Below are 27282 nucleotides of genomic sequence, written 5' to 3'. Positions count from 1 at the left end.
GAATCCTAATATAGTGAATTTAGTCTCGCAGATATAACGTCATAACCCTTGAGAAATGCTCAGATAGGAGTTGGGGTATTTAAAGGTATTGTATAAGTGTTACGGGAATAATGGAGAGTGTCATTAAGGAGAAAATCAAAATCTGAGTTTAGAAGTAACCCAACAAGTACAAGGGCACGGAGGTATGTAACTAAGGATGTTTGTACGCGAGTAAGAATATCGAAAATTCCTTCGTGTATACAGTATAACAAGATCACAACTTTACAAGATCCAGAAGGTCTCCTAAGTACTACCACAAAAGTCTAGCTCATGAAATAAGGAAGAGGGCTTCAACCTAAGCATATTAACTTGAAGAAGAATTGATCTGGTAACAGTAGTCTCACTGCAACATTGGATGCACTCCATAAGAAAGTGGCGCCTATAGTGGCTAATGAATGGAAAAATAAATCAAAGGTATATGAGGTACAGGAAATATATAGTATTTGTGGGCAATAAGACAAGCCAAGTATTCATGCAACAAGTGGCAAAATGACCAGGAAGAGTAATTGCTTACATTTAAAGACAATTGAGAAGGCACAAAAGGAAATCTGTGTTGTTAGCAAGTTAAAGGAAGGATGTGAGTAGTACAATAGATATGTGTAGGTCGCAATCTAAAGTATGGCAGAGTGACAAGATTTTAGGTATATGGGAGTAAGGATAAGAAAACGTGAGTAATAAGCTGATAAGAATAGGTAAGACCTCATTATTAAGCCCATTAAACAATAGAGTTGATGGTTGAAGTATGTTATAAAAAGTTCAATATAGCTTGAATTAACACAGAGGAGTCTAAGACTAAGAGCAATTAGAAGACATGAAATGATGCCCCGGTAGTAGAATAAGGGTGTAAATTGTGATAGATAAGAGGATGTCATTTAGGCCTTTGATTGAGGAATAATTTAAAGAAAAGGGATTTTACGAATTGCACGGGATTGCAATACCCCCATAAGATGAATCATGTTAGGATGCTATGAAATACGATTATGGAAGTATAGTATCATCCCTAAGTGGATCAGACAAATCACTACAGATATTCCCCGATGAGACGTGAGCCCTAACGATAATGTACTACGTAAGGGGTTTCAAGTTATCAGCGGTGTATTATGGATCAACGTTAAGGTGAATCACAAATGGATGGATAAAAATTGCAAAGTATGAGATGAGATTAGACCGTCATTATTAAGATGAAAAGTAATGAGAAAGCATTAAAGGACTTAGATTTATACATATAGGACAAGCAGCGAAAGAGTAACCCGGAGCTGGGTGGCAGACTTCGGTAATAATAAACCGAAGTAAGAGTTAGGATATAGTATGAACTAATTATATGTAGTAAAAACATAAGCATAGGTAACCAAGGCTATGAAGCAATGTATAGCAATAGTCGTAAGTTCGACAAATATATATGTATTATGCATTTCATGTCAGTAGCCCCAGAGGCACTCAGATGTTACAGGTTGTATCTCATCTATCTTTCTTTACATTACTGTTCTTGTTTATGCTTTTCTGCCTTACATACTAGGTACTTTATTCGTACTGATGTTCCGTTTGCTTGGGGACGTTGCATTTCATGCCCGCAGGTCCCAATTGATAGGTTGACAGTCCTCCTAGTAGGCTATCAGCTCAGCGGAGGTGTTGGTGAAATCCACTTGCTCCGGAGTTGCCTATTTGGTCAGTATGATTTGGATATGTATTGATTTGTATGGCGAGGTCCTGTCCCTACCTTTATGATTTTATGTTCTCTTAGAGGCTTGTAAACAAATGTTAGGTGTATGGATACTTGTATGGCCTTGTCGGCCTATTTTTGAGTTTACAAATGGTCATGTCGGCCTTATAGGCCCGTATGTTACATGTATAAGTTTGTATATCATGTTGGGTCGTCATATGTTGAGTATTCCCTTATGTTTTATTCTTATTATCTTATGACGGGTTTTCTGGATCATTTACTCATGATAGTATGATAAGAAAGATATGTTATGTTGGTACTCGGTTGAGTAAGGCACCAGGTGCCCGTCATGTCCCTTCGGTTTGGGTCGTGACAAAAGTGGTATCAGAGCAGTTCTGTCCTAGGGAGTCTACAAGATATGTCTAGTAGAGTCTTGTTTATGGGTGTGTATTGCACCACACTTATAAGCAGGAGGCTGCAGGGCAGACTGTCACCCTTTCTTCTTACTCTAGATCATGTAGTAGAGCTCAATTGTAAGAATTCAAACTTCTAAATTCTATTTTATTTGTAACACAATGATACCTCATCCAAACATATAGTTGGTAAGAGATTAAATGTTGTTGTGGAAGAGTTGAGTCAATGGAACTCGATTTTGCATCATGCTTATAATGAGTAAATGTAAGGTCTTCAATAGATTATGTATGTACTAAGACGCGTATGTTTCTTGATAAGGAGACCTAATGCATGAATATCTATCCACCCATATGGTTTAAAAGCAACAAGAGAATTAGAAGGTATGAGAAAGAGGCCTAAAGGGGGGAATACCCAGACCCTTGGATTTATTTACAGAATAGTTTCCTAGATGTCAAGGACAATATTAAAGTATTCATAAGAGCTACATGTTATGATACTGATAAGCCCATTAGTCAACATTCAAGGACGAATGTTTCAAAGGGGGAATGATGTTACACCCCATGTTTTCGTATGTAAGAGTACGTCATAAGTCAATTAATGTAAGCTCAGAAATGGAATCATTTTTGAAAAGTTTACAAAGTAAGTTCATCATGTTAACCTGGAGGTTACAAATATATAGGATCATTGATACCAAGTAGCAAGAGTGTTTGAAGGCTTAGAAGCTAAACAAATTGAAGAAAATAAATTTCGTCGAAAGTCGACAAGTTGGATTGTTTTACCATGTACTTTTGGGGTGAAACTAGGGTTATTAACATTATAAGGAGATTATAATATGAGTTATTTTAGTCGTATGATATTTGGTGTTATGTTTTAAAGTCAAGCGAGTTATGGAACAAAAGTTGGAAAAAGTCATCTCAAGTTCCATTCATAAATGTGCTAAAAATTAGGTCAACTGTAATTGAGCTTTTCTCCCAATATACTTGGAATTAGGGGATGATCTACCTACAAAATTAAAGATCTTTGAGTCTAGTTTCTAAATAATTAAACTCTTTATCAATATGAAGTCGAGTAGAGAGATACTCATATTTTTGCGAGACTGCGTAGGCTGGTAGGTGACAAGTAGGTGCATCACCTACTTGCCAAAAGGAGAGGCCTCAACTAAGTCGGTCAACAGGGAACTTTTATGGTATAATTAACTCATTTATTTCACTCATATTTCATACCATTAAAACCATAGTTAGCCCCTGCAACTCCTCCCCAAAAATCCTACACATACCCTAGGTTATTCTGGATGATACGATGTAATTCTAGTGTCGAAAACCCCGGACAGCTTGCTAGTTTCTCTTTCTCCTTCATGTTGCTGCGTTGGGGGACTGATTATTGATGGAGAAGGACTGGGTTTCGTTGTTTTACTTAGTCCAAGGTAAGTTTATACTTCTCCTTCCATTATCTATGCTTGTACGAGTTCTAACTCGACCGTAAAGACTAGACCTAGCGAGTTTCGAATGAGTGGTATGCTATTTTTGTTGCATAACTCTTGGCTGGTTGTGAACTTATTTTTAAGTTGAATTGATGGTAGGTTTATAGGATAAGAGTCTTAATTATATACTTTTGGTTTTGTTTCTCAATTTGAAATAAAATACAAGTCGAAACTTATTTTAGTAAACCGAAAAATCAGTTTTGAGTTGTTAAACTTGTGGGACTATTTTGTGGGCTGTTTCGTGTTGCTGTTGGGTTGTCTATTTTGCTAATGTTTTTATTTATTTTGGGAGGATAAAGAGTGTGGATAAACACCACATAATGGCAGGGTGTTTGGTTGGTCGTTCGTCGTTATAATATTTAGGTTGTGGGACACTACTTTGGTTGTCATTTTATGTATGAATTGATTAGGGTATTTGGGCTGTTTTGGGGTATATTGTGATGGAGATAAGGTTGGAACATGATGCATACATATTGTTATTATTGTGTTCTTGCTGTTGTTGGTATATGGTATTGGAGGACGGCCTTGTTATAGGGGAGATAATGCCAAAATTTACGTAAACAAGCTACTAGTTTAAGTTGCGGACTTAGCCTTTACTCAACACTGATTTTGAATATCTCCTTATGATGTGGTAGATTAAATTGAGTTGTTTGAAGAACTGATTGGAAGGCATTAAGGATTTAATGGAGTTAAGGTATATTAAGGCACTTTCTTCTTTCTTTTGGCATGATCTAATGTGAAATGAATACGCTATTTCATAACGGATCTACTCCTAGCAACTAAGGCTTCCCATATTGTTATTACCTTATAAAGTTATTCTAAGAAAGTGTTTATAATCCTTGAATCCTACTGAGGTTCATATTGAGGGTATAGAGGTCCACAATGTTAATCGAAGTTGCAATGACCTTAAGTCACACCGAATGGTTTAGAACATGATTCCATAAGTCTAGCATGCATTATATATAGTATCTATTTTACTCTACCGAACCACGCTATAGTCAGTCGGGTACGACACCTATTGTGCAACCACTGATCAGTTAGGTTTACCAAGCTCCACGTGGCTGGGTACGATTCTACTAAGCCTTATGATGGCCTGGGTATGTTTTTACCGAGTCCTCTTTGAGGCCAGGTACGATATGATGATGATGATGCCTACAGAGGCGTATGTTTTTAAAAGTTTATGTATATATATGTATTATGCATTTCATGTCAGTAGCCCCCAGAGGCACTCAGATGTTATAGGTTGTATCTCATCTATCTCTCTTTACATTACTATTCCTGTGTATGCTTTTCTGCCTTACATACTCGGTACTTTATTCGTACTGATGTCCCGTTTGCTTGGGGAAGCTGCGTTTCATGCCCGCAGGTCCCAATTGATAGGTTGACAGTCCTCCTAGTAGGCTATCAGCTCAGCGGAGGTGTTGGTGCACTCCACTTGCTCCGGAGTTGCCTATTTGGTCCGTATGATTTGGATATGTATTGATTGGTATGGCGGGGTCCCTGTCCCGACCTTTATGATTTTATGTACTCTTAGAGGCTTGTAGACAGATGTCAGGTGTATGGATACTTTTATGGCCTTATCGGCCTATGTTTTGAGTTTACAAATGGTCATGTTGTCCTTATAGGCTCGAATGTCATATGTATAAGTTTGTATATCATGTTGGGTCATCATATGTTGAGTATTCCCTTATGTTTTATTCTCGTTACCTCATGACGGGTTTTCTGGCTCATTTACTCATGATAGTATGATAAGAAAAATATGTTACGTTGGTACTCAGTTGAGTAAGGCACCGGGTGCCCGTCGCGGCCCTTCGATTTGGGTCATGACATATCCACACCTTTTCAACAATTCAGGTACATCTCTAAACTCATTTGAGAATGAATATTTATTTAATATGTGGAAAATGTAATAACCCAAGTGGTCGTTTTGAGTTTTAGAATACCAATCCCCTATTTGAGACTTCCCTTAGGTTGTTTTAGTGATCTATGACTTGCGGGGATGGGTGGTTTGCTTTCCACGAGGATAGGGAATGATTCAGAACATTTAGTTCCTAAGTTGAGGCTTAAGGATGGAAGAGTTGACTAAAATTAATAGTATGGGTAAATGATCAAAGATTGATATTTTGAAAGTTTTAATAAATTCGTATAATGATTTTTGACTTGGACGTATGTTCATTTTGGGTATCTGTTGGCTTCGGTTGATTTGAAGCTTCTTTTTGAAATGTTGAACTTAAGAGAATTTAAGATTCTTTGTTTGAAATGTTGAACTTAAGAAAATTTAAGATTTTTCATTTGATGCATGATTCTTGGGTTTGATGTTATTTTTAGTGTTTTGATCCTTTGTACAAGCTCGTATAAGTACATGAACTTTTTAGGATGATTGGACGTGGGTACCGGAAGCTCGAGTGAGTATCAGGGTGGTTTTGAATTATTTTGACCTAAATTAGATTGCTGAGTTTTTTATGCATAGCAGTGCATCATGATCGCATGAGGAGATTTAGGGGCCAGCACTTTCGTGCTTTGTGATCGTATGGTGGAGGATCACGATTGCATAGGGATGGCAAATGGTTCTTTATGCACTTGTGAGTTCAGTGTTGTGTATAAAGTTTTGGCTGGGGGGAGGTAACTCTGTGCTTGGCAATGGCGTGGACTAGGGTCACGATCAGGTAGGGTCGTTTGGATGTGCTTCGAGATCGCGTGGGCTAAGTCGCGATAGTGATTACGGATTTCTTGTAGAGGGATTATGCTTCACAATCGCATGACCTGGCAGTCTCGAATGCGATGTGCAGGCAAGGGTATTTAATGTACAGATTTTGGGATTTAGCTCATTTTCACAATTTTTGAGCCTGGAAGAGGAGATTCTGAAGAGAGATTTCACTCCAATCTTAAGGGTAATTAATTCTTATTTGGTTTTGATCCTATATGTTGATTCTCCATGGATTTATTAACCTAAAATATGGTATTTATGAGTAAGATTTTGGGAATTTTATGTACAACTTAAGAGAGTGGATTTTAGAATTTTAAATACCAATTTCAACTCGAATTTAGAAACTAACTACATAGTTAGACTTGTAGAGTTATGGGTTAATGTGTTTTTGACCATGGAATCGATTTTTGATTATATGGGCCATGTTGACTTTTTGTTAACTTCTAAGATTTGTTTAAAGATTGAAGTTTTATTGTTTGAAATTGGTTTCTATGATTTCACTAGACCCTGTTAAGTATTATTTAGATAGATTTGGGATGTTTAGAGCATAATTTCAAAGGAAAAGCGGTATTTGAGGGTTGAAGCGGTTCTGAGAGGAGGTAACTCTCTTGTCTAACCTTATTGAAACTATTGTTTTTTACAAATTGGACTGATGTGATACATGCTACTTGATTTGGGAGTGACATATATATGAGGTGACGAGTGTATATACGCACATTAAGGCTAAACCATGTTTAGTTAGGTTTAGGTTTCTTTATGCCTTGTATGATGGTGTGTTCCTCTTGACTTATGTTCTATATGATTGTATACCTCAGTGAGCCTATTTATTCATTCTAGAAATGTTTTAGCTTAAAACATCTTATTTGGGCATGATAGGTTATTTTTTAGATTTGTTGATATACTTGATTTAGTTGTAGTCATACTTTATAATGTGATCACACATCCACATCTTTATTTATTTTGTCCTTGTGCTTCTTATTGATTATTTCTTGAGCATATGCACATAGCCTTAGAGATGGAGATGTTGATACGGATTGATATGATCATGGCATATTTGGACATTTGATGATTGATATTATTATGGAACGATGTCACGATCCAAATCTCAACATATCGTGATGGCGCCTATCGGATTAATAGGCAAGAGGACAATCACAAAATAACTATGCATGTTAAATTAAGAACATGATTTAATAAGTTCAATAGTGAAATTCTCTAAATAACTTATAAGAACAACTGCGACTCAACTGCAACAATCCCAAAAATTTGGGTGTCACCGAGTACATAAGCTACTAAGTGTCAACACAATCTAAATCTCTAATAAAACTATCTGAAAAATAGAATAATACAAAATAAAACTGAAAGAAAGGAGAGTCGAGGTCTGCGAGCATCATAGCAGCTACCTCAATAGTCTCCAAGTAACTGATGCCCCAATCTACCACCCGCCGTGTCCAGAAGTATATAGATCTGCACACGAAGTGCAGAGTGTAGTATGAGTACAATCGACCCAATGTACTCAATAAGTAACATGATTAACCTTGGGCTGAAAGCAGTGACGACCTTAGAAAGGTACAATCCTAATCAAGATAATGACAGTACATATATAATTAGGAAATGAAGGTGATAACTTAGAGAAATTCTACAATCAGTTTATACACAGTACAGAAATGTAGGCATTCCTTTTAGTTCAACAATTTAAGTTCAACACTGATAAAATATGCCAAGTACAACCAGTGTGAGGAATGTTATATCTCTATGCCCACACGTCAAGTATGCATGTCAAATGCAACGCATCATAGTGATACTCCCACGTACTTACTCTCTTAGAGTATTCAATCTGACAGTGTGAACTCCCACTCATCACACTTAATCACTTAGTACTGTGCGGTTCCTGCACTCACTACTGATATGTCCAGCTTCAGAGGGGCAAATCCTGCACAAGACCTAATACACAAGCAACATAGCCTGCTACGGCGTGCGCCCAATCCAATATTAAGTCAATAAAGCCTGTTACGGCATGCATCCCGGTCCCATAAATATCACTCACAATCTGGCTCTTAGGCCCCAACTCAGTCATCAATATCTCCAGTCTCATGGGCTCACAAATTTCATACCATTCATCCCGAATAATGATAACATGATGTAACAGTAAATGATAATAAAGACTGAGATATGATATGCAAATAAATGAATGTGACTGAGTACATAATTACAATTTAAGCAAATAACTCAACAACAGAGATGACCTTATGTGATGATCCACCAGCCATCTTAAGAATTTATGCCATGATCCCATATTAACTGCTTTTCCCAAGTTTATTTCTGCTATTTTGATTTGTCGGGATGTTCAGTTTTAAATTTTGGATAGTTTTGGGACACTTAGTCCCTAAATGAGAGATTAAGTGTTGGAAATTTGACCGTAGTCAGAGCAGTGTAAAGACAGCCTCGAAATGGAAATCTAATAGTTCTGTTAGCTCCGTTGGGTGATTTCGGACTTAGGGTCATGTTCGGATTGTTTTGGAGGTTCGTAGCTAACTTAGGCTTAAAATGCCGAAAGGTCGAATTTTAAAGTTTCCGGTCTGATAGTGAGATTTTTTATCCGAAGGTCGTAATGGAATTCTGGAAGTTGGAGTAGCTCTGTAGTGTTGAATGTGATGTGTGTGCAAAATTTCAGGTCATTCGGACGAGGTTTGATAGACTTTTTGATCGAAAGCGTATTTTTAGTGTTTTGGAGTTCTTAGGCTTGAATCCATGGTTGATCCATCATTTCGATGTTGTTTTAGGTGTTTTATGGATTGGTACAAGTTTGGACAGTGGTATTATACTTGTTGGTACTTTTGGTTGAGGTCCTGGGGGCCTCGGGATGATTTCGGATGGTTGTCGGAAGGATTTTGGAGTTTGGAGTTGCAGTTTCAGCTGTTGGTTTTCTGTCATTAACGCACCTGCGAGTGTGGGACCGCAGGTGCTGCGCCGTAGAAGTGGCTCAGTGGTCGCAGAAGCGGATATGAGGAAGGGGGCCAGCAATCGCACCTACGTGACTACAAATGCAGATTTGGGTCGCAGGTGCGAGATGGAGTTTTTAAGTGAGCCCAACCGCAGAAGCGGTATCACAGATGCGATTGTTGGACCGCAGATACGGGATTTCTGGGCAGAAAATAGGAAGTTTCGAGGGTTTAGTTTCAAAAGTTGGAAATTCAATTTGGAGCTCGGGAGAGGGCGATTTTGAGAGGAAATTAAAGAGGAGATCAGTGGGTAACAATTCTTCAACCCTTTCTAGTTATATTCCATCAATTTATAGTTAGTTTCATCATTTAATTTCGGATTGGAGAGAAAAATTGGGGAAAAGTTGGAAGAAAGTTCTTAAACCTAAAATTCGACTTTTCACTGGGAATTTGACCTTAGAATTGGATAATTTTGGTATGCATAAACTCATGAGAGTATGAGGATTCTGAAAATACAGATTTTACCCGATTCCGAGACGTGGGCCCGAGGTGCATTTTGGTCATTTTACCGAATTTTGCATATTAACTTAGAATTTAATTGTAGAATCAGTTACTTGAAGTGTTATTTACATTATGCAATTGAATTGACTAGATTTGGGCCATTTGGAGTCGAATACTCATGGCAAGAACCTGATTTTTGAATTGATTTTGAGCTGGTTTAAGGTAAGTGCCTTACCTAACCTTGTGGGGGGACCTTCCCCTTAGGATTTGTATATTTGGTAATTGAAATACCTTTTACGTGAGGTGACGAGTGTCGTACTTATGCTAATTGTTGGAAATCCGGTTTTCATTAAGTAATTACTAGTATGTTTCCTTTCCTATTTTTATTACTTGCATTATTAAGCCTGTTGTTAGCTTAGGAAAGCATGTCTAAGTGACTTAATTGTTTTACTTGCTCAAACTGCCTTACCTGAATTGTGTGCAGCATGCTAAGCTAGAATTACTTGTTTGTCTTAATATGAAATTTGTCATTTCTAAATATTTTTCCTGTTGTTGCTGTATATTTACATTGGGACTACGGATGTGTGATTCTGGTAGCTCCCCCTTGTCTGTTTATTTTGGGACTACGGATGTGGGATTCCGGTAGATCCCCCTGCACGGTTATATGGAACTACGGGAATGCACCCGGTAGATTCCCCCAGTACTGGGTATTTATATTTGGGACTACGGAACGGGATTTCGGTAGATCCCCGCGCACTATGAGTTGGACTACGGGACAGGATCCCAGGAGATCCATTGGATATGTATATTTGGGACTATAGGACGGTATCTTGGGAGATCCCAAATTGTTATTCTGGTGTTGGACCATATTTCCATCTGTGTTTACCTTGTCTCTGTAATAGTTGTTGTTGCCCATTTATATGTGGTGTTACTTTTATTGCTGCACTTATTTACACTTTTCTATTCTACATTGTTGAACTTTATATTTTATTTAACCTTAGTAGGGCCTTGACCTTCCTCGTTACTACCCGACCGAGGTTAGGCTTGGCACTTACTGAGTACCGATGTGGTGTACTCATGCCCTTTATGCGCATGTTTTTCATATGCAGATCCAGGTACTGTGACTCAGTCCTATCACCCTTGAGGCGAGGTGACTGCTCCAGCGACATTGATGTATATTTGTCGCATCCGCAAACTGAGGAGTCCCTTTCTATTCTCTCCTTTAAGTATTAGCCCTTCTGTATTTCTTTTCCTTGTTAGATATTCTGGAGTTAGACATTGTTAAATATTCAAAGGCTTGCAGTTTCATGAGATTCCGTGTTTTGGGAAAGTGTATTAGTTTTGAGAAGTTGTATTGTATATGTCGAGCTGCATTTTAAATGTTGTTTCCTTCGGTTATTTTGACTTTTAATTATTTCTTCCGCAAGTTTCGTTTTTTTCCATATTTGTTAAGCTTACCTAGTCGTAGAGACTAGGTGCCATCACGACAGTTCACGGAGGGTGAACTGTGGTCGTTACAAGTTGATATCAGAGCTCTAGGTTCATAGGAGTCATGAATCACAAGACGGTTTATTAGAGTCTCGCTGATCGGTATGGAGACGTCTGTACTTATCTCTGAGAGGCTATGTAACTGTTAGGAAAATTCTACTTCATTTGATTTCCTTGTCGTGCGAGATTTTGACATCACAATTCTAAACTTCTGTCTTCTATTCTCTCACAGATGGTGAGGACACGCGCTACCCGAGATGATCAGGCACCCACACCCCCTACTGCAGCCGTTAGAGGCCAAGGCCGGGGTAGATGCCGAGGACGCGCACGTGGTGCACTAGAGCACCTATGCGAGCTGCCACCAAGGTACCACCAGCAGATCCAGCCGGAGCCCAGGCACCTGATATGCCTACTGCTACTACTACTCCAGGACTTTCGGAGACTTTGGCACAGTTCATGAGCATGTACACCACTTTGGCTCAGGCAGGGTTCCTTCCCCTTGCTGCAGCTACGTCTCAGGACGGGGGAGGAGCATAGACTCCCCCCGCCCGCACTCTTGAGCAGTAAGTGCATGTTGAGCAGGTCCCTGATATTATTCTTGTACAGCCTACAGTCTGAGATCAGCCCGAGGATAGGGCAGCGGTTTCCGAGGATGAGCAACTAAGGCTTTAGAGGTTCAAGAAGTACAAGCCTCCTGTTTTCAGCAGTCTAGCATCGGATGATGTTCTAAGATTTCTAGATGAGTGCTACTGCAATATTCATACCATGGGTATATCAGGATCGACGAGGTTTCCTTCACTACTTTCCAGCTTCGAGGAGCAGCCTATGAGTGGTGGTGCACCTATGAGTTAGACAGTCCAAATGAGGCTATTTTACTAACTTGGGCTCAATTTTCATATCTGTTCCTGAGAGAGTATATTCCTCAGATCCTCAAGGACGCGTGGCGCACAGAGTTTGAGAATTTGCGCTAGGGTACTATCACTGTCTCAAAGTATGCAGTCTGTTACACTAGTTTGGCTAGACATTCCCTAGCCTTGGTTTCTACTGTTCGCGAGAGGGTTCATCGGTTTATTAAGGGGCTTATTCCCAGAATTAGGTCTAGCATGGCTCGTGAGTTGGAGATGGATATTTCTTATCAGCAGGTAGTGAGCATTGCTAGGAGGATTGAGGGTATGCATTCTTGGGAAAGAGAGGAGAAAGAGGCCAAGAGGTCTCGAGAGTCGGGCCATTTCCCTAGTGCTTGTGCCCCAGTAACAGGTCATCATGGTAGGGTTTATATGAGTCGCCTATTCATTCAGCTCTTCCAGCAGTCAGTGGTATTCCAGCTCCTCCTATGCCTTAGGAGCCTTATTATGCGCCACCGGTATCTAGCGCGCCTCTTGCGTAGGGTGCTTTCAGAGGTCAGTCCAGCAGACCTTGCCCGAGCCAGTCAGAACCACCACATCCTCCTAGAGCTTGTTTTAAGTGTGGTAACACATGCCATATGGTGAGCTATTGCCCCAGACATGGGAAGGGTGCACCTCTATAGACTTCTCAGCCACAGTGTGCCTCGCAGAGTTCCCAGGCTATGGCTACAGCTCCAGTTGCTACCCCAACTGCTCAGCTAGCTAGAGGTGGACATCAGGGAGGTAGACGTCGCCCTAGAGGGGGAGGCCAGGCCAGATACTATGCCCTTCCTGCCTGTACCGAGGTTGTTGCCTCCGATTATGTCATCACAGGTATTATACTGTTTTGTCATAGAGATGCATCGGTTCTATTCGATCCAGGTTCCACTTATTCTTATGTGTCTTCTTATTTTGCTCTGCATTTGGGTGTATCTCAGGATTCTTTGAGTTCCCCTGTTTATGTTTCTACTCCTGTGGGAGATTTTCTTATTGTGGACCTTGTTTATCGGTCGTGTTTGGTTGATCTTAGTGGTTTTGATACCAGAGCCGATTTATTGTTGCTCAGCATGGTAGATTTTGACATTATCTTGGGCAAGGACTAGTTGTCGCCCCATTATGCAATCCTTGATTGTCACGCCAAAACCATGACGCTAGCAATGCCAAGTATACCACGTGTTGAGTGGAGGGGTACTTTAGATCACACTCCTAGTAGAGTTATTTCTTTTCTTAAAGCTCAACGTATGGTTGAGAAGAGGGGTGACGCGTATTTAGCTTATGTGAGAGATGTCAGTGCTGATACCTCTTCAATTGATTCAGTCCCAGTAGTACGTGATTTTCCTGATGTGCTCCCAACTGATCTTCTGGGCATGCCGCTTGATAGAGATATTGATTTTGGCATTGATTTGTTGTCGGGCACTCAGTCCATTTCTATTACTCTGTACCGTATGGCTCCTCCTAAGTTGAAGGAGTTGAAGTATCAGTTATAGGAATTGCTTGATAAGGATTTTATTCAGACCAGTGTATCACCTTGGGGGGCTCCTATCTTGTTTGTGAAGAAAAAGGATGGTTCTATGCGTATGTGTATTGATTATCGCCAGTTTGAACAAGGTTACAATGAAGAACCGTTATCCTTTGCCTCATATTAATAATCTGTTTGACCAGCTTCAGGGCACACAGGTGTTTTCTAAGATTGACTTGTGCTCAGGTTACCATCAATTGAAGATTCGGGAACTAGATATCCTGAAGACAACCTTCAAGACTCGGTATGGTCATTATGAGTTCCTTGGCATGTCATTTGGGCTGACCAATGCCCCAACAACCTTGATGCATTTGATGCACAGCATGTTCCGGCCGTATCTTGACTTGTTCGTCATTATGTTTATTGATGATATTCTGGTGTATTCCTGGAGTCTGGAAGATCATGAGCAGCACCTGAGGACTGTGCTTCAGACTTTGAGAGAGAAGAAGTTATATGCTAACTTCTCAAAATGTGTGTTTTGTTTGGATTCAGTGGCATTCCTAGGCCACCTAGTGTCGAGTGAGGGTATTCAGGTGAAAATAGAGGCCATGTAGAGTTGGCCCAGACCATCCTTAACTACAGAGATCTACAGTTTTCTCGGCTTGGCGGGTTACTACTGCCGTATTGTTGAGGGGTTTTCATTGATTGCAGCCCCTATGACCAGACTGACCTAGAAGGCTGCTCCGTTCCAGTGGACGGAAAAGTGTGAGGCAAGCTTTCAGAAGCTCAAGACAGCTTTGACTACAGCCCTAATTTCGATACTGCCTACAGGTTTGGGGTATTATACGATCTATTATGATGCCTCGAGGATTGGCCTCGAAGCGGTGTTGATGCAGGATGGTAGGGTAATTGCCTATGCGTCCAGATAGTTGAAGGTACATGAGAAGAATTATCCTGTTCAGGACCTTGAGTTAGCTGCCATTGTTCACGCCCTGAAGATCTGGCGACAATATTTATACGGTGTGCCTTGTGAGTTTTATACTGATCATCGGAGCTTGCAACACCTGTTCAAGCAAAAGGATCTAAATTTGCGCCAGAGGAGGTGGTTATAGTTGCTGAAGGACTGTGATATCACTATTTTGTAAAACCTGGGCAAGGCCAATATAGTGGCCGATGCCTTGAGTCGCCAGGCAGAGAGTTTGGGTAGTTCGGCTTATTTACCAGCATCAGAGAGGCCTATGGCGATGGATGTTCAGGCCTTATCCAGCCAGTTTGTGAGATTGGATCTTTCGTAGCCTAGTCGGGTTCCAGCTTGCGTGGTTTCTCGGTCTTCCTTATTTGATCGTATCAGGGAGCGTCAGTATGATGACCCTCATTTGCTTGTCCTCAAGGACAAGGTTCAGCATAGTGATGCCAGAGATGTGACTATTAGCGATGACGTTGTATTGAGGATGCAGGGTCAGATTTGTGTACCCAATGTTGATGGGCTTTGGAAGTTGATTCTGGAGGAGGCCCATAGCTCGCGGTATTTAATTCATCCGGGTTCTGCGAAGATGTATCAGAATTTGAGGTAGCACTACTGGTAGAGGCGGATGAAGAAGGACATAGTTGGATTTGTAACTCGGTGCCTCAACTGTCAGCATGTGAAGAATGAGCACCAGAGACCGGGTGGATTGCTTTAGTAGATAGAGATTCCGTAGTGCAAGTGGGAGCAGATCACCATGGACTTTATAGTTGGGCTCCCACGGACTTTGAGAAAGTTCTATGCTATTTAGGTGATTGTGGATTGGCTGACCAAGTCCGCTTACTTTATTCCTGTGTGTACTACTTATTCTTCGGAGTGGTTGGCGGAGATCTATATCCGGGAGATTGTTCGCCTGCATGGTATTCTAGTTTCCATCATTTCAGATAGAGGTACTCAATTTACATCACAATTCTAGAGAGTCGTTTAGCATGAGTTGTGTACTCGGGTGGAGTTGAGCACTGCATTTCACCCTCAGATAGATGGACAATCCGAGCGCACTATTTAGATTCTTGATGATATGCTCTGTGCCTCTGTGTTTGAGTTTGGAGGGTCTTGGGATCAGTTCTTTCCATTGGTGGAGTTTGCTTACAATAATAGCTATCAGTCCAGCATTCAGATGGCACCATATAAGGCCTTATATGGTAGGCGGTGTAGGTCCTCGGTGGGTTGGTTTGAGCCGGATGAAGCCAGATTATTGGGTACAGACTTGGTACAGGATGCTTTGGATAAGGTTAAGGTGATTCAGGATAGACTCCATATAGCCCAATCAGACAGAAGAGCTACGCGGACCAGAAGGTTTGTGATGTTTCCTATATGGTTGGAGAGCGGGTTCTGGTTTAGGTTTTGCCTATCAAGGGTGTTATGAGATTTGGGAAGAAAGGGAAGTTGAGTATGAGGTTTATTGGCCCTTTTGAGATATTGAGGCATGTTGGGGAGGTTTTTTATGAGTTTGCCTTACCTCCCATCTTGGTAGGAGTTCATCTGGTATTTCATATTTTGATGCTCCGGAGGTATCATGGTGATCCGTCGCATGTGTTGGATTTCATTTGAGTCCAGTTGGACAAGGATCTATCCTATGTTGAGTAGCCAGTGGCAATATTGGATAGGCAGGTTAGAAAGTTGAGGTCAAAGAATATTGCATCAGTAAAGGTTCAGTGGTGGGGTCAGCTGGTCAAGGAGGCGACCTGGGAGACCGAGCTGGATAAGCGTAGCCGTTACCCTCATCTTTTCACTACTTCAAGTATGTCTCTATGCTTGTTCGAGGATTAAGGAATGTTTAAGTGTAGAAGGATGTGATGATCAGGCCAGTCGTCTTAAGAATTTACGCCTCGATCCCCTATTAACTGCTTTTCCCGTATTTATTTCTTCTATTTTGATTTACCAGGATGTTCGTTTTTGAGTTTCGAAGAGTTTAGGAACACTTAGTCCCTAAATGAGAGCTTAAGTATTGGAAATTTGACCATAATTAGAGCAGTGTGAAGACAACCTTGAAATGGAAATCTGATGGTTCCGTTAGCTCCGTTGGGTGATTTTGGGCTAAGGGTCATGTTCGGATTGTATTTTTGAGGTCCGTAGCTAGTTTAGGCTTGAAATGCCGAAAGGTCGAATTTTGAAGTTTCTGGTCCGATAGTGAGATTTTGATCTGAGGGTCGTAATGTAACTCTGGAAGTTGTAGTAGCTCTGTAGTGTTGAATGTGATGTGTGTGCAAAATTTCAGGTCATTCAGGCGAGGTTTGATAGACCTTTTGATCCAAAGCGTATTTCTAGAGTTTTGGAGTTTTTAGGCTTGAAGTCATGGTTAATTCGTAGTTTTGATGTTGTTTTAGGTGTTTTAAGGATTTGTACAAGTATGGACAGTGGTATTAGACTTATTGGTGCTTTTAGTTAAGGTCCCGGGGGCCTCGGGATGATTTCAGAAGGTTGTTGGAAGGATTTTGGAGTTTGGAGTTGCAGCTTCAGCTGCTGGTTTTCTGCCATAACCGCACCTGCGAGTGTGGCACAGAATGAGCGGCACCGCAGAAACGGCTCAGTGGTCGCAGAAGCCTTCGTGCTTTACACTCTTCCTCACCCAAACAACAATCACAAAGTAATTTGGGCAAGAGAATCAATAAATATTTCAACAAAATCCCGGCAAGGGAACAATAGCATAACAACAATATCCCGGCAAGGAAATCAATATCACGAGTAATAACATCCTGGCAAGGAAGATAATATCAAAAGCAACAACATCCCGGCAAGAGAGACAATATCATAAACCTCTTCTCTTTTCCACAATTAATTCACAACTCAATTATCAACTTGAACCAACGCTCTACAATATTCAATTACCAATAATACTCCCACAAGCCTTGTTCAACAATAGAAATCATCATATAAAGCATGAACAATACGAAATAGAGTCACATTAATCATAGTATAAGACTCACGGACACGCTTGACAACAATATATAGATACTCATCACCATGCCTATACGTCGTACTCAACAATTAACACATAGCAAATAAGGCACAATTCCTAATCCCTCAAGCTAAGGTTAGACCAAATACTTGCCTCGATGCCACGAACACAATTCAAGCCTCAACTACCGCTTTACCTCTTGTTTCCACCACCAATTCGCTTGTATCTAGCCATAATTTACTTAACGATATCAATAAATGTTAAATGAATCAATTCTAATGCATGAAAATAGGTTTTATAAAGATTTCCCCAAAAAATCAAAAATCGACCCCGGGCGCACATGGTCAAAACCCGAGGTTCGAACCAAACCCGATTACCCATTCACCCATGAACCCAAATATATCATTTGTTTTGAAATCGGATCTCAAATCGAGGTCCAAATCCCAAAAAATTGAAAATTCTAATTTCTACCCAAAACACCTAATTTCCCCCATGAAAACCCTTGATTTTGAGTTAAAATCATGTGAAAAGATGTTACAGATTAAAGAAACTGAGTTAGAATTGACTTACAATCGATTTGGAGAAGAACATTTCTTTGGGAAATTGCTCAAGAGAGTTTAGGTTTTGAGAAAGTTTGAAAAATGAAGAATTTTCGGCTAAGTTATGATTTACACAAGTGCAGATATCACATTTGCAATGATATGTTCGCAAATGCGAACTCGCAATTGCGGCCAAGGCTTCGCAAATGCGAACTCACAATTGCGGCCAAGGCTTCACAATTGCGAAGGAAAGCCTGCCCTGTTAACCTCGCAAATGTGAAGGACCGTTCGCAAATGCGAACACTGTTGGATTCGCAAATGTGATTGGAAATGCGATGGTTAGTCGCAAATGCAAGCTCGCAATTTCGTAGCCTGCAGACCTGCAACACACCAGCAGTTTTCTTAAGTCAAATTTCACTCTGTGGTCTATCCAAAACTCACCCGAGCCTTCGGGGATCCAAACCAAACATGCACGCAAGTCCAAAAACATCATATGGACTTGCTCGTGCGATCAAATTATCAATATAACATCAACAACTGTGAATTAAGCCTCAAATTCGTGAAATCATTCAAAAACATCAAAATTTCCAATTTTCTCAAATCAAGATCCGATTTATACTAATTGGACTCTGATTCTTACCAAACTTCACAAATTCATCTTAATTTTTATTTCAAACTTGTACCGGGCTCCGGAACCAAAATAAGGGCCCGATACCATCAATTTCAAACATCTTTTCATTTCCAAAAACTCTTATATTTTCCAGAAAATAATTTTCTTTAAAAATTAATTTCTCGGGCTTGGGACCTCGGAATTCGATTCCGGACATACGGCCATCCCAAATTTTACTACGGACCCTACGAGACCGTCGGATCACGGGTCTGGGTCAGTTTACCAAGAATGTTGACCAAAGTCATATTTAATCAATTTTAAAAGTCAACTTCCTTATTTCACTTAGTTTTCACATAAAAATTTTCCGGAAACGCGTCTGGACTGCGCACACAAATTGAGGTAAGATAAAGAGAGGTTTTAAGGCCTCAGAACACAGAATTTACTTGCAACATAAGTGATGACCTTTTGGGTGATCACATTATCTTATTTCAGATTTTACTATTAGATTTCATCTTAGTAGCTCATGACCTTCGTGCTATCGGGCTTTGGGAGTTATAGGACTTTTCGCATTTGATATTGTTAAGTTAAGATGTGTTTATGCTTTTTCTACGTTATGTCAGCAGAGTGTCCTTTATTATTTTGTTTTGGTTGGTTATTAGTGTTGGTTTACCTATCCAATTGGGGTTAAGCACCACCATAGCTACTGGTAGGATTTTAGATCGTGATAGTATATTATAAAAACTTAAGTTATATATGTACATGAATAATGTAAATATTTTATTTTTAAATAGTAATTTAACTTGTTATAGAATGATAATTAAATTTTTATCATTTTATCGATTGATGTTTTCTCATATAAATTACTTATAATTACTTTATGTAATATAATTATCTTGTATAAATTTTCTGCACTAATAATATATAAAAGTTAAATCATTCAAATTAATGACTTGTGTATTATAAATTACACAATCATCAATCATTCTATCGTTTTAGTAGCTTCCTCCAAAATATACTTGTCACGACCCGGATTTTTTATCTTCGGGAGTTGTAATGGTGCCTACTAGTGAAAGCTAGACAAGCCATACATTCCAAATATTTTACCTTTTTCATTTTTAATCCTTTAACAATTGTGAATTAACATTATATAAACAGCGGAAATAATAAACGGAAGAATGAAATATAACAATTTAGCAATAATACCGATACCAATCCATAAACATAAGCTACCAGAACTGGTGTCACAATCTCACAAACTGTCTAGGAATACTACAAATAGGGGTCTGAAAGATAAATACAAGGTTGTTTCTGAAATACATAAAAGAAACAGTATGGAAAGATAGTAGGAGACACCAAGGCCTGCGGACGCCTGTAGGACTACCCCGGGTCGTCTGATGGACTGAAGGCAGCAACCTCACTGTGGTCCAAAAGTTGTAGCACCGGAATCTGCATACAGTGCAGAGTATAATATCAGCACAACTAACCACATTTGCTGGTAAGTGCCTAGTCTAACCTCGGCGAAATAGTGGCGAGTCTAGGACAAGACTATCAAATAAACCTGTGTAGTTAAATCATATACAACGAAAAATAAAAGCAAAAATTTACAGTTAAAGATAGGAGGGGGAAAACATATTACGGGAAAACAGGTAACAACAGAAAACCAATAGAATAATGTAAAGGAAGCCATAATTCAATTACCACCAAGAATCAAAAACTCAATAACACGTGCACGGCATCACCCTTCGTGCTTTTACTCTCATCCTCACCATAAAAATTAATAGAATAGGCACGGCATCACCCTTCGTGCTTTTACCTCACAAAATCATGGCACGGAATTATCCTTCGTGCATTGTCACTCATATCATGGCACGACATCACCCTTCGTGTTTTTACCTTACAATATCGGCACAGCATCACCCTTCGTGCATTAACATTCTCAAATGCATGCACAACATCACCCTTCGTGCTTTACACTCTTCCTCACCCAAGCAACAATCACAAAGCAAATTGGGCAAGGGAATCAATAATATCACAATAAAATCCCGGCAAGGGAACAATAGCATAACAACAATATCCCGGCAAGGAAATCAATATCACGAGTAATAACATCCCGGCAAGGAAGATAATATCAAAAGCAACAACATCCCGGCAAGAGAGACAATATCATAAACCTCTTCTCTTTTCCACAATTACTTCACAACTCAATTATCAACTTGAACCAACGCTCTACAATATTCAATTACCAATAATACTTCCAAAAGCCTTGTTCAACAATAGAAATCATCATATAAAGCATGAAAAATATGAAACAGAGTCACATTAATCATAGTAAAGACTCACGGGCATGCTTGACACTGACGTATAGATACTCGTCACCATGCCTATACGTTGTACTTAACATTTAACATATAGCAAATAAGACACAACTTCTAATCCCTCAAGCTAAGGTTAGACCAAACACTTACCTCAATGCGACGGACACAATTCAAGCCTCAACTATCGTTTTACCTCTTGTTTCCACCACCAATTCGCTTGTATCTAGCCACAATTTACTTAATGATATCAATAAATGCTAAAAGAATCAATTCTAAAGCATGAAAATAGGTTTTCTAAAGATTTTCCCAAAAAGTCAAAAATCAACCCCGGGTCCACATGGTCAAAACCTGAGGTTCGAACCAAAAACCGATTATCCACGAACTCAATTATATAATTTACTTTTGAAATCGGACCTCAAATCGAGGTCCAAATCCCCAAAATTTAAAAATCCTAAGTTCTACCCATAACACCCAATTTCCCCATGAAGATCCTTGATTTTCAGTTGAAATCATATAAAAAGATGTTATGGATTGAAGAAAACGAGTTAGAAATAACTTACAATTGATTTGGAGAAGAGTTATTCTTTAGAAAATCGCCCAAGAGAGCTTAGGGTTTGAGAGAGTTTGAAAAATGAAGAAAAATGCATCTAAGTCCTAATTCACTGGTTGCAGATGTCGCAATTGCGACCAGGGTTCGCAATTGCGAACCCCTTCAGGACCTGCTGCCTTCGCATTTGCGAGAAGTCAGTCGCATTTGCGACATCGCATTTGCGATAGAAGTGTCGCATTTGCGACCTAAGCCTGCCTAGGCTAGGTTCGCATTTGCGACACCTGGGTCGCAATTCCCATGCATGAGGACTTCGCAATTGCGAAGTCTGATCTCGCAATTGCGAGATAAGAGGCCTGGGCGAAATATTAGATACCGGAAACTTTTTCCTAAGTCCAATTTCACTCAGTGGCCTATCCAAAAATCACCTGAGCCCTTGGGGCTCCAAACCAAACATGCACGCAAGACCAAAAACAACATATGGACTTGTTCATGCAATCAAATCATCAAAATAACATCAACAATTATGAATTAAACCTCAATTCATTAAATCACTCAAGAACATCAAATTTTCGATTTTCTCAACTATAGGTCCGTTTTATACCAAACCAATTCCGATCTTTACCAAATTTTACAGATTCAACGTAATTATTATTTTAAACTTGTACCGGGCACCAGAATCAAGATACGGGCCCGATACCTTCAAGAAAATGCATCAATTCACTTATAAAAACCTTTATATTTTCCAGAAAATAATTTCCTTTAAAAATTCATTTCTCGGGCTTGGGACCTCGGAATTCGATTTCGGGCATACGCCCAAGTCCCATATTTTACTACCGACCCTATGAGACCGTCAGATCACGGGTCCGGGTCTATTTACCAAGAATGTTGACCAAAGTCAACTTTATTCAATTTTAAAAGCTAATTTCCTTCACAAAAAAACTTTTCGGAAACGCACCCGGACTGCTCACGCAAATCGAAGAGAGACAAGGATCGAAACACAGAATTTATTTATAACACAAGTGATGACGGTCATCACAGTTTCGAAATATTTCTGTTGATGTCAACGATCATTGTCGGCTAATGGAAAAAACAAGTACTGTCAGATTATGCAAGCATTAAGGTCTTGAAGAATGTTGATAGCCCACATATTTTGAAGATATTATTGGAGTCTTGTCAGTAGGAAAATGTCCTTAAACCAATATTTAGCATTTTTGGCGTCATGGTAAGGGTAATGATTGTAATCACACAAGCAAAAGACGTCACTAGATACAAGTAAAAACTTTTCTTTTAGTGCAAATCGAAGAATGCGGTGTGCATCCAACAAGGGAAGGAAAAGATTGGAGTGATTGAAAAGGAAACCAAAAAGATATGTTATTTTGGGTGCTTAACTACCAACTTGTGCCCTTTTTGAAAAATTGTAGCACCATGAGAATTCTGTGGAAGTTGTGTGAACATATTGGGTGGATTAACTCGGGCACATTTTCTCACCATTTGCCTTTTCTATTTAATTGAATCTACAAAAGTTCAAGAAAAAAAAAATCTACAAAAGTTGACTCATTCCATCCAAGAAAGCATCTCTATCCACCAATCCCTAGTTTTCTTGTTAACATCAGTCACCAGACAGTTCTTTTCTATTTTGTTTCTCTTTCTTTTCTTTCTCTGTACAGAGAGACTACACAATTGTGACAGGTTGACACTTAACCTTCGGATAGAGAGATTTTGCTTTATATGTGAAAAAAATAATGTTAATTTTTTGGAATAATATAGAATTCTCTAGAATATCCTAGTTTAGTATCCTTAATATTTATCTAGTGGACATATCTAGATGTTCTAGAATGTTGCGGGAAGATAAAACATATTTAGATATTCTAGAGTGTTTTTAGAAGATAAAATTGCTAGAATCTTCTTTGTACATTATCTAGAATCATATCTAGAATCATCCATAGACTAGTATAAATAGGGGATATCTTGTTCATTTGTAATTAAGCCAAAATCAAGAAAGTCTTCTTTCCTAAATAAGTTCTCTTATCTAAAATCTATCTTCTCTTTTCAAGCTTCCTCTTCTTTAGTTGAATCCTTCAATCTTGGTTAACGATCTTGGGCTAGTAGAAGGTCTCCGAATAATGCTCTTCTTCTGCTATTCTTTACATGGTATCAGAGCCATAAGTCGGCTTCTGGATTTCAAGGTCGGGTTAGTGGTTGATTCAACTGGTTTCTCTAAATGGATTTGGGTGGTCGTGCTAATGGACTGGGGATTGAGTTATTGAACCAGTCCAACTACAAGGTATGGAAGACTTGTATGGAGTCATACCTTGTTGGTGAGATTTGTGGAAAGTTGTCAATGGGAGTAACACAAGTCCTCCTGCTGACGCATCGAAAAATAGCAATGCACGTAAGAAGTGGAAACAGGTTAATGCTAAGGCGGAGTTTATCCTAAAGAGGTCCATCTCTCATAATTTATTTGATCATATTATAAGGTGTAAATCAACTTATGAAATATGGAGGACCTTCGATCGGCTGTTCAACAAGAAGGATGAAGTTCGGCTACAGATTTTGGAGAATGAGTTAGTTTACACCACTCAAGGTAGTCTCTCGATCGCTGAGAATTTTTTGAAGGCTAAAAATCTGTGTTCTGAAATTTCTCTATTGAATCCGGACGAGGCTATCTCTGATGCACGAATAAGAAGAATTATTATTCGTGGCTTAGAGCCAGAATATATTCCCTTTGTTACATCGATTCAAGGATGGCTTCAACAACCATCTTTGGAAGAATTTGAGAATTTGCTATCGTCACAAGAGCTATTAGCCAAACAGATGGCTGGTGTATCTATCAAAGAAGGGGAAGGAAATACTCTTGTCACCGATAAGAGGAACTTTAAAGGGAAATCAAGAGATAGCATGCACTTTCAATCCTCAAGTGGTTCGAGCTCGCCAGAAAAGAAGGGGGAGTTTTCCAGCAACGGTAAAAAGCCTTTAAAATGTTACCGTTGTGGCAAAGTCGGCCACATAAAAAGATATTGTCGAGCCAAAGAGAGCAATATAACTCAAATCGAGGAAGTTGCTGAAGAAGAAGAAAAAGAAGAAGATTGGGGAAAGTGCTTCACAGCGGAGACTCGAGCAATAAATGCCATGGCTTCCATAAATTTTGAAAGAGACTGGATTGTGGATTCAGGATGTGGGCACCATCTCACTGGAGATCAATCCAAATTCTCCACCTTTCACGAATACAACAGATATGATGTCATTGTTTCAGCAGATAATATAGTCCATAATGTGGAGAAGGAAGGCACTGTTGTGATCAACGAGAAGCAAAAAGCTACTATCACCCTCAACAGTGTCTTTCACGTTTCATGTATGAAGAAAAATCTATTTTCAGTTGCAAATGCTGTAGATGCTGGAAACTATTTGCTATTTGGCCCACGTGATGTGATGTTCCTCCGAAATATTAATGTACTGAAGGCAGATATCGTTCACTCCCGTAAGAGAGTTAACGATTTATATGTCTTATCTGCCTCTAGTTCATATATTGAGAATATGAGTAGCAATGATAATACACATCTTTGGCATGCTAGACTTGGACATCTAAGCATGGATAAATTAAAAGCCATGGTAAAGTTGAATATAGTAAAAGTTTTGCCTAACTTAAGAAATTTTGATTGAGGAAAGGTTTGTGAAGGATGTCAATATGGAAAGGCACATCGTCTTCCATTTGATAGATCCTTGTCAAGGTGCAATGCCCCACTAGAACTTATTCACAATGACTTGATGGGGCCAATGAGAACTCCTTTATTTTCAGGCTACTCTTATATGCTAATTTTCATTGATGATTTTACTAGATTCACTTGGATTTATTTTGTGAAGCACAAGTCAGAAGTTTTCAGTAAGTTTGTGGAGTTCAAAGAAACTGTTGAAGGTGAACTTGATTCCAGAATAAGGCGGCTACGAACTAATAATGGCGGTGAGTTTACATCAGATGAGTTTCTTTCCTTTTGTCGTCAGCATGGCATTAAAAGAGAGCTGACATGCGCTGATATGCCACAGCAAAATGGAGTGGCTGAAAGGAAGATCCGACACTTAACTGAGACATGTAAGAGTTGGCTTCATGCCAATAATTTAGCTAGAGCCTTGTGGGCTGAAGGTATGAAATGTACAGCGTACGTGATTAACAGGATGCCGCTTTCTCCAAATAATATGAAGTCTCCCCATGAATTAATGTTTGGAGAAAAGCCTAGCGTGAAACACCTTAGGGTTTTTGGCTCTATTTGTTATGTTCACATTCCGGATTCTCAAAGGAGCAAGTTAGATGCCAAGGCAAGGAAATGCATCTTTGTCGGATATGATGAAAGGAAAAAGGGATGGAAGTGCATGGATCCTAAAACTCATCTCTTTGTTTTCTCAAGGGATGTCATATTCGACGAAGTGTTTTTGTATTATGGAGCTGCATTGGATGGAGCGAGTTCAAAAACCTTAAATAATGGAGATTTAAGCTTGTCCATTGCAGGTGCTTCTCTAGATAATACAAGTGCCGAGAAGTTAAGAGAAAGGGGGAGTCCTGGACCTCAACAACATGAAAACTCAACAAGAAGATGATTCAAGTGGTTCATGAAGGACAAAAAAAACTATTATCAAGCCAGCTCGCTTTAGAGATAAAAATTTTGTCAGTACGTATTCCTGTTTCTTTGCAGGACCAATTGATGATGAAGAACCTTCCTCATTCGAAGAAGCTAAAGCAGTCAAAGAATGGGAGCTTGCTATGGATGATGAAATGGAGGCTCTGATGAAAAATCAAACTTGGAGCATTGTACCAAAGCCGAAGGATGTACAACCCATTTCTTGTAAATGGGTTTACAAAATCAAAAGAAGAGTCGATGGCAGCATAGATAGATATAAAGCAAGGCTAGTTGCTCGGGATTTTTTTCAAAAGTATGGTGAAGATTATGAAGAAACCTTCAGTCCGGTGGCTAAGATGATCTCTTCCGAGTTGTGCTAGCCTTGGCAACCACACATAATTGGAAGTTATGGCAACTTGACGTGAAGAATGCTTTCTTATATGGAGAGCTTGACAAAGATATTTATATGGAGCGGGGAGTGTGAAAAAAATAAAGTTAATTTTTTTGGAATAATATAGAATTCTCTAGAATGTCCTAGTTTAGTATCCTTGATATTTATCTAGTGGACATATCTAGATGTTATAGAATGTTGTGGGAAGATAAGACATATCTAGATATTCTAGAGTGTTGTTAGAAGATAAGATTGCTAGAATCTTCTTTGTACATTATCAAGAATCATATCTAGAATCATCCAGAGGCTAGTATAAATAGGGGGAATCTTCTTTCCTAAATAAGGTCTCCTATCTAAAATCTCTCTTCTCTTTTCAAGCTTCCTCTTATTTAGTTGAATCCTCTAATCTTGGTTAACGATCTTAGGCTATCAGAAGGTCTCCGAATAATACTCTTCTTCTGTTATTCTTTACATTATATTCCATCCGTTCACTTTTACTTGTTCATTGTTGACTTCACACACCCCTTAACAAATAATAAATGTAGTACATAATTTACCATGATACTTATATTAATTGGTGTATAATCTTAATGGATTTAGAAAATGATTTGGAATAAGTAATTAATGCTCAACGCAAAACAGGAAAAATAAATTATTTTTCTCTTGATATGCGAAAGTGGACAAGTAAAAGTGAAAATCTATTTTTAGAACAATGGGCAAGTAAAAGTGAACGGAGGGAGTAACTAGTTCATGTAATAAGGACTATAAAT

The sequence above is a fragment of the Nicotiana tabacum genome, chromosome 10 (genome assembly GCF_000715075.1).
Source record: "Nicotiana tabacum cultivar K326 chromosome 10, ASM71507v2, whole genome shotgun sequence".
NCBI lineage: Eukaryota > Viridiplantae > Streptophyta > Magnoliopsida > Solanales > Solanaceae > Nicotiana > Nicotiana tabacum.
Note: the sequence above shows the minus strand (reverse complement) of the source record.